The 12,667-nt window shown below is 38.7% G+C and overlaps 1 protein-coding gene across 4 annotated transcripts in view; it reads right to left on the reverse strand.

Annotated features, from left to right (window-relative positions):
* eva1ba (eva-1 homolog Ba (C. elegans)) overlaps positions 1 to 7,972 on the reverse strand; it is a 39,686-nt gene extending 31,714 nt beyond the window's left edge. For 2 of the 4 annotated variants that reach the window (XM_057834988.1, XM_057834985.1), the window contains exon 1: positions 7,758 to 7,972. The gene's annotated coding sequence lies outside the window, so the exon portion shown is untranslated. Of the gene's footprint in view, positions 1 to 7,523; positions 7,669 to 7,757 lie in introns of all 4 variants that reach the window. The other 2 variants (XM_057834986.1, XM_057834987.1) reach the window with 2 other exon arrangements.
* Positions 7,973 to 12,667: the final 4,695 nt, after the last annotated feature.

The following is a 12,667-nucleotide window of genomic DNA, read 5'->3' on the forward strand; positions in this document are numbered from 1 at the left end:
TCTAGTAGTTGCATTTCCATATGAACGGCTGTTGTCTGTCGGACAACGACTTGCCAATTCAAAAGCACTTGGGTCATTTTTGCCACCTCTGGGTTTTCCGGGGGAGAGGCCATATCAGCCATTGTTTGGGACTAGTATGAGTACCAGAATTCTCTGGGACTTCTAGTGTTAAACTACTTACTTCAATGCATTTCAACAGGATTGGAAAATCTGAAGGTTCTGAATTTGTTTCCATGTTGGTGTAATATTGAGCAGAATATTGTTGAATTAGGCCCCCCCCCCCCCCCAAAAAAAAGCTAAAGAGATATTTGCAGGCCAATAATTTTGGCTGTTGGCACTGTGGCAGAGTGGTTAGCACATCACAGTTCTAATCAAGGGTTCAAGCCCGGGCTGTGGACTCTAAATTGTCCTTAGGCATGAATGTGGGCGTGAATCAGTGATGTCAATCTCATTTTGGTTCGCGGGCCACATTCATGGCATTACGATCCCACGTGGGCTGGACAAGTTTATTTTTGGCCAAATATATTAAGTACTTTCGCTCCCTCCCAGTCAAAACGGATTGGACGTCTTGCACTGTCAATGGCATTGAAATATGAACATTCACAGCCAGTCCTCCCAGTTAAAGTGAATTTGACGTCCACCGTTGCCAACTGAAGCCGAAGTGCTAATTTGGGGTCACTTCCTTCTAGTTTCAGGTTACTTCCTGTACATTTTGGGGCATGTCGGGGTCACTTTCTGTACATTTTGGATAATTTCCTGTTGATTTTATGGCATTTCCGAGCCATTGCCTGTTTAATAGTCACTCCCTGTTGATTTAGGGGCATTTTGGGGTCACTTCTTTGTTAACTCATTGGCTGTCATTGACAGCACTAGACTTCGAATTTATTTTGACTGGGAGGGGGTAAATGACTGAATGTGACTACGGACACAAAAGTGAGCCAAGTTTAGACGTGCATGCACTCGATCACACCACTAAAAAATCTCAGGTTATATGACGCCAAAGTCAAGATAAAAACATGTGATTCTGGACATATAGTATGAATAGGGTGCAGCATGCCTGTCAGGTAGAACAACCCCACGGGCCGGATTGGCCCCCTGGCGGGCCACTTCTGGCCCACGGACCGGATGTTTGACACCCCTGCCATGAATGGTTGTTTCTCTTCATGTGGCTTGTGATTGGCTGGCAACCAATTCAGGGTGTACGCCGCATACGGCCTATAGTTAACTAGGATAGGCTCCGGCACGGAAGGTGAAGTAATGGTAAATTTTGGCAATATTTGTTGAAATAACCTCATATTTTCAAAAAAAATGGTTAAGATTTTAGAAATATTTAATATTACATGGATTTCTCTTTTAGGTCGATTCCATACACTTCCAAAGAAGTCACTTCATGTCTTGGTATATCCTTGAATGCAGTCGCCCAAGAAGAAATTGGGAAAAAAAATACACAAATATGTGATAGCATATTAGTAAACCTTACCCACAGATTGGGGTAAAATGTGGGTAAAATTAAGATTGTCTATTAAGGTTAAAATAGTTTAAAATGACCCGAACTGATTTTAGGGCAAGTAAATATTTTTGGTAATTAAAAAAAATAAAACAAAAAAACTATGACATATATATATATATATATATATATATATATATATATTGCTATATGTTTTATGATTAATTAGTTTTTCTGTCAGATTGTTTAAATTATGATATGATTATAGTATATTAGGGCTACAGTTTAAGTAATCGATTAATCTATCAATGAGTTTGAATAATCGAGTAATCAGATTAGCAACATTTAATGTGCTGCAGAATACATTTTAGAAGATGTAAAACAAAGGCTTGCTAAGATTGCACTTTCAAAAGAGCATTAAATGCAAATACAAAATAAAATTCCAGAGTGTTTTTTTCAAATTATGCACAATTGCACTTTCATTTCACAAAATCAACAAATGCATTTAAAAATAAATGAAAATATCAGAGTTTAGCGTCAAACAGGATTAAAAAAAAAACAATTGAAGTAAAACAAGAACAATTGGCATAGCAAACGACCCCTAGCTTTAATGCTATAACATGCTAACTTATTTTTTTTTTAACAATACTTATAATGATTCGTTCAAACACATTCCCCCCCCCCAAAATGCTAAATATACATCTAAACTAAATTACGAATGCATAAACAATCATATTAGCTCAAACAAAAATTTATGTTGGTCTTAATGGAGGGCAGCTGGATACAGCCATGTTAGATGAGGGCTGTCATATTCACTGTTGCCACTAGAGGACAGTGTATCCACCCAAATCAATAAAACTAAATGCAAACACTTTCAAAACAAACCATTGCAATGCCGCTCCAATTACTGTATTGGCCCGAATATAAGATGGCCCTGATTATAAGACGACCCCCTCTTTTTCAAGTTTGAAAAAAGACTTTTTGAACACCAATTTTTATACAGAAAATAATTACAGTACATCTGAAACAAATGATTATAACAATATATTTGAGAGAAAAAGCATGTTATTTTGCCTCATTCAAATCTTAATATCTCAACATTTAAGTATGTAAACTAAAGTGCAATCACATTCGTAAATTAATGGCTTCTGGTTTTTGAAATGTAAATAAACCAATCTATTGTGATAAAACAACAAAATTGCAATAACTGCATTAACCATCAAAGTGAAGTCTAACTGTAACTGTAGTCTTGAAACAAATCTGAATAAGGAACTTGAAACAAATCTGAATAAGGAAAAACATTGCAATAAAATAATGCAAACTGGTTAAACTAAAAAGAGTAGCTGGGATCTGTCATGACAGAACTGAGAGTAGCTGAGATCTGTCATGACAGAACATCGCTTTAATGATATATGGCGCCATCTAGCGTCGTGAATGGGTATAACGTCTAGACTGCGAATATAAGACGACCCCCACTTTTTTAGTCTTATTTCAATGCAAAAAACACTGTCTTACATTACGGTAAACGAATCCTCGAAGCAGCAAAATTTGATACGAAGCTTTTTTCTAATTGAAACACTCAAGTTAATCGAGGACTATATTATGCAGTATATTAAAATAATTCATAGTTTAAAAAAAATATGGCAATCTAGAAAATAAAAGATATTAATAAATTAAAATAAATTAAAATGAATAAAAACAGGTTAAACTCTTGCTACGGCCCCCAATAACACCCTCTTGATTAAAAAAAAAAAAATCCATTGTAATGTGTTTTAAATGCGTGCTCTATAAGTGTTGAGTTAGATTCTATCACCCAAATGTTAATTTATTTGCCGTCAAACATCCTGGGATACATTTCAGTATTGACATTCCAAAAGTTAACTTGCCTGTCAATGTGGGAGTTTAAACAAGCATCCACTATCAGAACACAACCCTAGGGTTAAAAAAGAAAGAGCAGCACTAACAAGCATCCTCTGGACAGATAAAGACAAGACTGATGAATGGGTCAGTGGGGAGGGAAGCTAGACTTAATCACTCACGGGGGTCGCGCAAGAGTCAACTGTTGCAGAGTGGCCTTGGGGTTGTGTGGGGGGGGGGCACCAAAACACAAATTGAAAATCATCCTCCATTAACAGAGCTATCTGATTACCGTAATTTTCGTACGATAGGCAGCAACTTTCCCCCCCTCATTTTAAATCCTGTGGCTTATAGTCCAGTGCATCTTATTTTTTTATTTATTTGGTTTAATAAGTAACACTTAATTTGACAGCAGTGTCATAACATTGTCATAAATATGACATGACACTATTATGGGCATTAATGAATGCTTATGACAAATGTCATTAAGTGTCATCCGGCAAGTTATGTCACTAACTCCATTTATGTCCAGTTTGGATCCATTTACATCCATTCAAAAGTGAGATGGGTGACACTAAATGACATCTGTTATAAGCATTCATTAATGCTCATGACAGTGTCATGTCATAATTATGATTGTCCTGTGACAGTCTTATGACGCCGCTGTTTAATAAAGTGTTACCAAATACCCTAAATAGAAACTAATGAAACAAATAGAACAGTAACTGAAGAAATTAGCACAGAATATGAATTTTGTCAGTAGCGCCTCAACGCATGCTAGCAGGCATGTTGGACAACAACAGTGTTGACAGCAGGTGGCAGCAGAGGTTGACTGTCTCCCCCAAGGGAGCAGTGATTGCCAAATGAAACTTCTAGAATCAATGAAGCTTTGCAGCCGATTGGTTCAAAGCTTCATGGTGGTTCATTTGGTCATATGACAGTCTTATGTTGCTGCTGTCAAATAAAGTGTTACCGGTTAACAGCTGCGGCTTGTAGTCCGGTGCGGCTTACAGTTATGTTAAAAAATTAGGACACCCCATTAAATTTTCAGTTCTTTATTAAGAAATGTTCACATATCAATGTCTGATCTTGTTTTTCTTTATCTCTGGGAAAGAAAGTGATTGAATTGCAGGCAAACAACAAAAATTAACATTGTTTTACTCATAAACCAAATATATGAACAAAAATGCATATTCTAACTGAGGAAAAAGTTAGGACACCCTACCACCTAAGAGCTAGTGTTACCCCCTTTGGCTGAAATAACTTCAGTGAGACATCGGTCTGAAGAAAGTTTGCCCCACTCCTTAACGCAGAATAGTTTCAACTAGAGATGTCCCGATCGATGCCGATCGATCGGGTCCGATCACGTCATTTTCAAAGTATCGGAATCGGCAAAAAAATATCGGACATGCCTTTTTTTGATATATATATCTTTTAACTAAATCATTTTCGAATTGTATTTAACTTTACAGAAATAATATGTTACACTCATTCAGAGTCTTTAGTTTTGGCTTATGGTAGGGTTATCAAATTTATCCCGATAATGGCGGTAATTAATTTTTTAAAAATTGTATCACGTTAAAATATTTAACGCAATTAATGCATGCGCTGCACGACCTACTCACGCATTGTCGCGCTCAATCTGTAATGGCGCCATTTTACCTGTATAGAGAGCTAAAAGGCAGCGTAAAATGAGTAGAGTGAATTTTGGAAGCCTTTGGAGCCTTTTTTAATTGGCTAGTGCCTTACAATCCCTCTCCCTACGATTAGAGCTATCGTGGGAAGCAATGTGGGGAAGCAAGGTAGTAATTGATCTTTTTCTTAACACCCTATGTTATTTCCCAACGCAAAGAAGATATATCAATTGGTAGCACTACGCACAGTCATGGTTCCACTTCCCATCATGCATTTGGGCATGGCTACAGTATAATTTACTGAAAGCTCAATAAATACACTAGATGGCAATATTTAGTCACAATATACAAAGTCACATTTGTCCTTTAAGCATTACAAGTCTTTCTATCCGTGGATCCCTCTCACAGAAAGAATGTTAATAATGTAAATGCCATCTTGAGGATTTATTGTCATAATAAACAAATACAGAATCGGATCGGGAAATATCGGGATCGGCAGATACTCAAACTAAAACGATCGGGATCGGATCGGGAGCAAAAAAACATGATCGGAACAACCCTAGTTTCAACTGGGATTGTCTGATGAAGTGAGAGAAAACAGCATGGTGAGATGAAAGGTGCTGTCTGAGGCCTTCAAAAAGTAGATGCTTATGGGTCTGGTAAGGGATTTCAAAAGATCTCAAAAATAATATAAAGTACACCATTTCAATGTCCGGAAAAAAGTCTACAAGTGGAGGACATTTAAAACAAATGCCAACATGGCCAGGTCTGGCCGTCCAAGCAAGTTCACCCCGAGAGCAGACCGCAATATGCTAAAAGAAGTCTCCATAATCACTAAAATGTCATCACGGGACCTACACCAGGCCTACTACTGTTGATGTGAAAGTGCATGCCTCTACAATCAGAAAGAGACTTCACAAGTTTAACTTTCATGGTAGGTGTGCAAGGAGGAAGCCTTTGCTCTCCAAAAACAATATGAAAGCCAAACTGAAGTTTGCCAGAGTGAATGTAGACAAAGACCAGGACTTGCTCTAATGTTCTATGGACAAATGAATCTAAAATTAATTTATTTACACACCAGAAAAGAGGAGATGTTTGGAATAAACCCAATACACCATTTCAGGAATAGGACCTCATACCAACTGTGAAGCATGGAGGTGGAAGTGTCATGGTTTGCGGATGCTTTGCTGCAGCAGGACCTGGCCAGCTCACCATTATAGAATCCACCATGAATTCTATCGTGTATCAGAGGGTGCTTGAGGAACATGTGAAATCACCTATCATTTAAAGCTCATATTAAACAAACCTGCAGAACAGCCTTTTTTCACCTGCGCAACATAGCCAAAATTAGAAATATTCTGATGCAGAAAAAATAATTCACGCGTTCGTTACATCTAGATTGGATTACTGTAACTCCTTACTCACAGCTTGTCCTAAAAGTTCCCTAAAAGGTCTTCAGCTAGTCAAGACTTTTAGGCTTGCCCCCCTCATCTGGCTAGGTGGACTGCCTCATGTTCCCTTACTGCACTGCATCTCTACAAACTGGAACTCCTTCTGCTACAACCCATCGTCAGTCCTGGTGCATCTATAGCCTGTCCGTCCTGGGAGTGGATCTCTCCTGATTGTGGTTCTCCCCAAGGTTTCTCTTTTTTCCCATTGGTTTTTTTGAATTTTTCCTTGCTGCCATGAGGGTCTAAGGATGGGGGATACCCAGGACATGGACTCATCTCATTAATCTACTGTATCTGACTGTGTATCAAAATGACTCTGTAAAGCCCTCTGAGACAAACCTGTTGTGATTTCGGGCTATACAAACAAAATTGAATTGAATTGAATCTGTGAAAAAAGCTGAAGCGAAAATGGACCCAGCAAAATGACGGTGACCCAAAACATACCAATAAATCCACCAAGGACTGGCTGGAAAGGAAGAAGTCCTGAAATGGCCGAGTCAAAGCCCAGATCTAAATCCGTATAAAGATCCTGTGGGGTGACTTGAAACGGGCTATACGTGCATGAAACCCCTCAACCCCCTCCCCGCAAACTTTCTTCAGAATGATGTCAAAGACTGGTACAAAGCCACAAAAAGCGTCTCACTGATGTTATTTCAGCCAAAGGATGTAACACTAACATTACGTGGTAGGGTGTCCTAACTTTTTCCTCAGTTAGAATATGCATTTTGTTGATATAAATGGTTTAATGAGTAAAACAATTTTAATTTTTGTTGTTTACCTACAATTAAATCAATTTCTTTCACAGAGATAAAGAAAAACAAGCTCAGACATTGATATGTGAACATTTCTGAATGAAGAACTGAATATTTAATGGGGTGTACTATTTTTTTCACATAGCTTGATGAACAAATGTCATTTTCATGGTAAATTTGGTAGGTAGCGGCTTTTAGTCAGGTGCGCCTTATAGTCCGAAAATTATGGTAAATGGATATGTATTTCTGCAGCGATAAACACAATTTAATGCTCCCAATAATGGCTTGACCAAAAAAATCCCTGCATTGTACTTCATGTGGCATATCTGACTCCAGTCTGTCCGCTTTGTTTGCGTTACAAGTGACAAGCCATCATTCACACCGTTAAACTTTGGCCAACAGCATGCAGCTGCACGGGAGAAGCCGTACCCGGTGCTCAATACGAAGTGCTGCATCAGCTCTCCTCGCAACATTGAGCGCGGTCACAACATCAACTCAGCAGTGACCAAACGGCGGTCGAGTCAGTCCTGCACGCTCAGCAAGAACAGTCAAAGTGGAACAGAGTTAAAAAACTATGATCAGTTCTTCAGTTTTAGAAAAGTATAATACTACTCACCATGAAGTGCTAAATCATATCCCAATGAAACGTTCCAGAGTTCTGCACAAACACATCATCTTCTCTCAAAACTTGGGTGAAAACATCACAAACAAGCAGCCGGGACTGTTTCCCGCCGCGCTTCGTTCTCAAGAGTGCGTGTGGAGTCTTGGAAGAGGTGGTAACTTCCTCTCCAAGTTGGAGGCTGACTAACAAGAGTTCCCTCTCCAGGCTCCAGTGTGCTCCGAGCAGGAAAAGCTGTCATACAATCCCCCCCCTACGCACACACACGCTACTCAAGCAGGGGAGGAAAAAAAATAGGAACAGCCTAAAATGGTCAAGCGAGTCAGAGATGGGGGGTGCTGTGTGTGCGCAGTATCAACTACAGGATATTTAGTGTGTTTCAGCAACAAAGAAACACACTTTCAGTGACCGAGAGGTGTTGCTGACATGTAGATGGTTCGGTGATTGAACAATGATTGAAAAGCCAGCCAATGGGCTGTATAGTTAGGGTGTTTGGAAAACTGAAACAGAAATAAAAGCCACAGGGAAATGGAAAATGCATGCTGACTGATGGCTTAAGAATGCAGGTGACTGGAGAAAATGTCAAGAAAAGAACTGAAGTCCAAATCCTAGGAGTCATAATGTTCCCGGTCTTGCTTAACTCATTGGCTGCCATTGATGACGATTGATGTTCAATCCATTTTGACTTGGAGGGCTGACAGCAATCATTCGAAATGATCCAAACCGCAATTTCGCAATGGAAAACCGGTAATGGGAACAGCTGAATTTCGAGAAAAAAAAAAAAAGCCCAAATATCGCAAAACGTGACGTTTTTCCAGACACGTGGATATCCAAAAATACTGTCCCTGACAAAAGTCTTGTCGTTTATCCATTTTGTAGAAACAATTGCTCATAACTAGGGTTGTTCCGATCATGTTTTTTTGCTCCCGGTCCGATCCCGATCGTTTTAGTTTGAGTATCTGCCGATCCCGATATTTCCCGATCCGATTGCTTTTTTTTCAATTCCAATCATTCCCGATCATTTTTCCCGATCATATACATTTTGGCAATGCATTAAGAAAAAAATGAATAAAACTCGGACAAATATATACATTCAACATACAGTACATAAGTACTGTATTTGTTGATTATGACAATAAATCCTCAAGATGGCATTTACATTATTAACATTCTTTCTGTGAGAGGGATCCACGGATAGAAAGACTTGTAATTCTTAAAGGATAAATGTGACTTTGTATATTGCGACTAAATATTGCCATCTAGTGTATTTGCTGAGCTTTCAGTAAATGATACTGTAGCCATTTAACTGTTCTGCCCAAATGCATGATGGGAAGTGCAACCATTACTGTGCGTAGTGGTACCAATTGATATATCTTCTCTGCGTTGGGAAATAACATAGGGTGTTAAGAAAAAGATCAATTTCTACCTTTCTTCCCCACATTGCTTCCCACGTTCGTAGGGAGAGGGATTGTAAGGCTTTAGCCAATTAAAAAAAGGCTCCAAAGGCTGCCAAAATTCACTCTACTCATTTTACGCTGCCTTTTAGCGCTATATATAGGTAAAACTGTGCCAATTCAGATTGAACGCAATAATGCGTGAGTAGGTCGTGCAGCGCATGTGTAAATTGCGTTAAATATTTTAACGTGATAAATTAAAAAAAAAAAATTAATTACCGCGGTTCACGGGATAAATTTGATAACCGTACCTTAAGTCTAAACTAAAGACCCTGGATGAGTGTAACATATTATGTCTGTAACGTTAAATAAAGGCACGTCCGATATTTTTTTTGCCGATTCCGATACTTTGAAAATGACGTGATCGGGCCCGATCGATCGGGACATCTCTACTAATAACCTGACTTTTAATTATTCAATTGGTTTCTGAAATGGCTCATATGAAAGTTAAGACCCTCCCAAATGATGTTGAATGTACAAAAATATATTTTTTTGCACCGAAAAAGGATTCATCATTTAATGAAGACATAAAGGTCAAATTTGGGCAAGACAAAAGTTTTGTCCCCTGCAGAAAGTAGTGTGAAAATTGAACAAAAAATGTACTTCAAATACAAAAATATGTTACATAACATAAGCGAATTAAGTATTGGTGCTGTGAGATCCAAATTTAATATTTTGTATGACTTCCATGGGCTTGAAGGACTGCATCCATGTGGTTTGGCAAGGATTCATACACTTTATTGATGAAGTCATCAGGAACATCAGAGAAAGCAGTCTTGCATGCCTCCCAGAATTCATCAACATTCTTGGGTTTTGTCTTCCATGCTTCCTCTTTCATCCTGTTCATGTCTGGTGACTGGGCTGGTCAGTCCTAGAGGATCTTCATCTTCTTTGCCTTGAGGAACTCTGAGGTAGAGATTGAAGTATGCGATGGAGCACCATCCTGCTGAAGAATTTGTCCCTTTTTATGGTTAGGAATGTAAGAGGCAGCTAAGATTTGTTGATATATTAGACTATTTATGTTGTCTTCCACCCTGCAGATCTCTCACTCACCCCCATACTGGATGTAACCCCAGACCATGATTTTGGTAATGATGTAACCACGTAACTTCACTGTTTTCTGAGTGAATCTCAGATCCATGCGGGCTCCAGTAGGTCTCCTGCAATATTTGCAGCGACTTTGCTGTAATTCAATGGAAGATTCATCTGAAAAATCCACCTTTTGCCACTTTTCCAGTGTCCATCCTTTTGACAGGCTGTGGGCCTTGGCAAATGCCACACGGTTTTTTTAATTGTCTGCACTCTGAGAGATAAATAGTCTGAAATATCAACAAATCTTAGCTGCCTCTTACATTCCTAACCATAAAAAGGGACAAATTCTGCAACAGGATGGTGCTTCATCGCATACTTTAATCTCTACCTCAAAGTTCCTCAAGACAAAGAAGATCACGATCCTCCAGGACTAGCCAGCACAGTCACCAGACATGAACATCATTGAGCATGAGCATGGAAGACGAAACCCAAGAATGTTGATGAAGCCCATGGAAGTCATACAAAATTTTAAATTTGGATCTCACTGCACCACTACTTAATTCGCTTATGATATGTAACATATTTTTGTATTTGAAGTACATTTTTTGTTCAATTTTCACGCTACTTTCTGTAGGCGACAAAACTTTTGTCTTGACAAAATTTGATCTTTATGTCTTCATTAAAAGATACATCTTTTTTCAGTGAAACAAATATATTTTTGTACATTTAACATCATTTGGGAGGGTCTTAGCTTTCATATGAGCCATTTCTGAAACCCATTGAATAATTAAAAGTCAGGTTATTAGCAATTGTTTCTACAAAATGGATAAGCGACAATACTTTTGTCAGGGACTGTATATTGCAAGATCGCAATGGAAAACTTTTTACAAATTTACATGCCGCACGACATGACATACATTCATGTGAAAAAATTAGGACGCCTCATTAAATATTCCGTTTTTTATTAAGAAATGTTCACATATCAATATCTGATCTTGTTTTTCATTATCTCTGGGCAAGAAAGTGATTGAATTGCAGGTAAACAACAAATATTAACATTGTTTTACTCATTAAACCAAATATATACCGTATTTTTCGGACTACAAGTCGCTCCTGAGTATAAGTCGATCCAGCCATAAAATGCCCAACGAAGAGAAAAAAAACATATACAAGTCGCACCGGAGTATGAGTCGAATTTTTGGGGGAAATTTACTTGATAAAATCCAACACATAGAACAGACATGTCATCTTGAAAGGCAATTTAATATAAAAATACAATAGAGAACAACATGCTAAATAAATGTACAGTGTACAGTGCATGAACAACGAAATGTGAATATACTGTCCTATGCTACGGCCTGTCCTGGCTATACAGCGAACTCCCAAAAGACAATGCTGGACGTCCGTATAATTTGCTGAATCAATTTGGTTCTCGATAGAAAACAGGTTTGCTTCAACGTAAATAAATGATAATTTGGTACTATTAGTAATAAGTAACAGGTTAGCATGCGTTCACTATCATTAGCACATCGTTCAAACAACCACACAACTGGCTCTAAGTGTCCGATCGCGGGTGGAAAACACACAACAACAACAGAAAATATGATACACGCAGGCGTTGCCTCTGTAGAGATGATTTAAAAGCATAAACAATGAAAGTAGGTTCGCATCCGTCTATTCTCTCTAGCTAACTCGCCCACTCACTCACTCAGAGCTACGTAGCTGCCCGTCTTCTTCTGGCGTGTCACGTAAACAAGTGCGAGTGCGCCCTCAAGTGGGCGTGAAAGCGCCACAAACTAAATGCATCCATTTCAAGATAAAAAAGTCAATAATACAATTGAACATACACTGCCAAAGGCAGAACGCGAACGTTGCCATAGCTATAAAGAGTTATTCAGATAACTATAGCATAAGAACATGCTAACAACTTTACAAAACCATCAGTGTCACTGCAAAACACCAAAATGACATGTGAAATTATATCATAATGTGTTAATAATTCCACACACAAGTCGCTCCTGAGTATAAGTCGCACCCCCAGCCAGAATATGACAAAAAACGCGACTTATAGTCCGAAAAATACGGTATACAAAAATGCATATTCTAACTGAGGAAAAAGTTAGGAAACCCTACCACATAATAGCTAGTGTTACCTCCTTTGGCTGATATAACCTCAGTGAGACGCTTTTTGTAGCCATTTACCAGTCTTTGACATCGGTCTGAAGAAAGTTTGGCCCACTCAACGCAGAATACTTTCAGATGTGAGATGTTTGAGGGGTTTGTTGCAAGTACAGCCCGTTTCAAGTCACCCCACACCATCGCAACAGGATTAAGATCTGGGCTTTGACTCAGCCATTCCAGGACTCTCCATTTATTTCTTTTCAGCCAGTCCTCGGTGGATTTACTGGTATGTTTTGGGTC

This window comes from Corythoichthys intestinalis, chromosome 4 (genome assembly GCF_030265065.1).
Source record: "Corythoichthys intestinalis isolate RoL2023-P3 chromosome 4, ASM3026506v1, whole genome shotgun sequence".
Classification (NCBI taxonomy): domain Eukaryota; kingdom Metazoa; phylum Chordata; class Actinopteri; order Syngnathiformes; family Syngnathidae; genus Corythoichthys; species Corythoichthys intestinalis.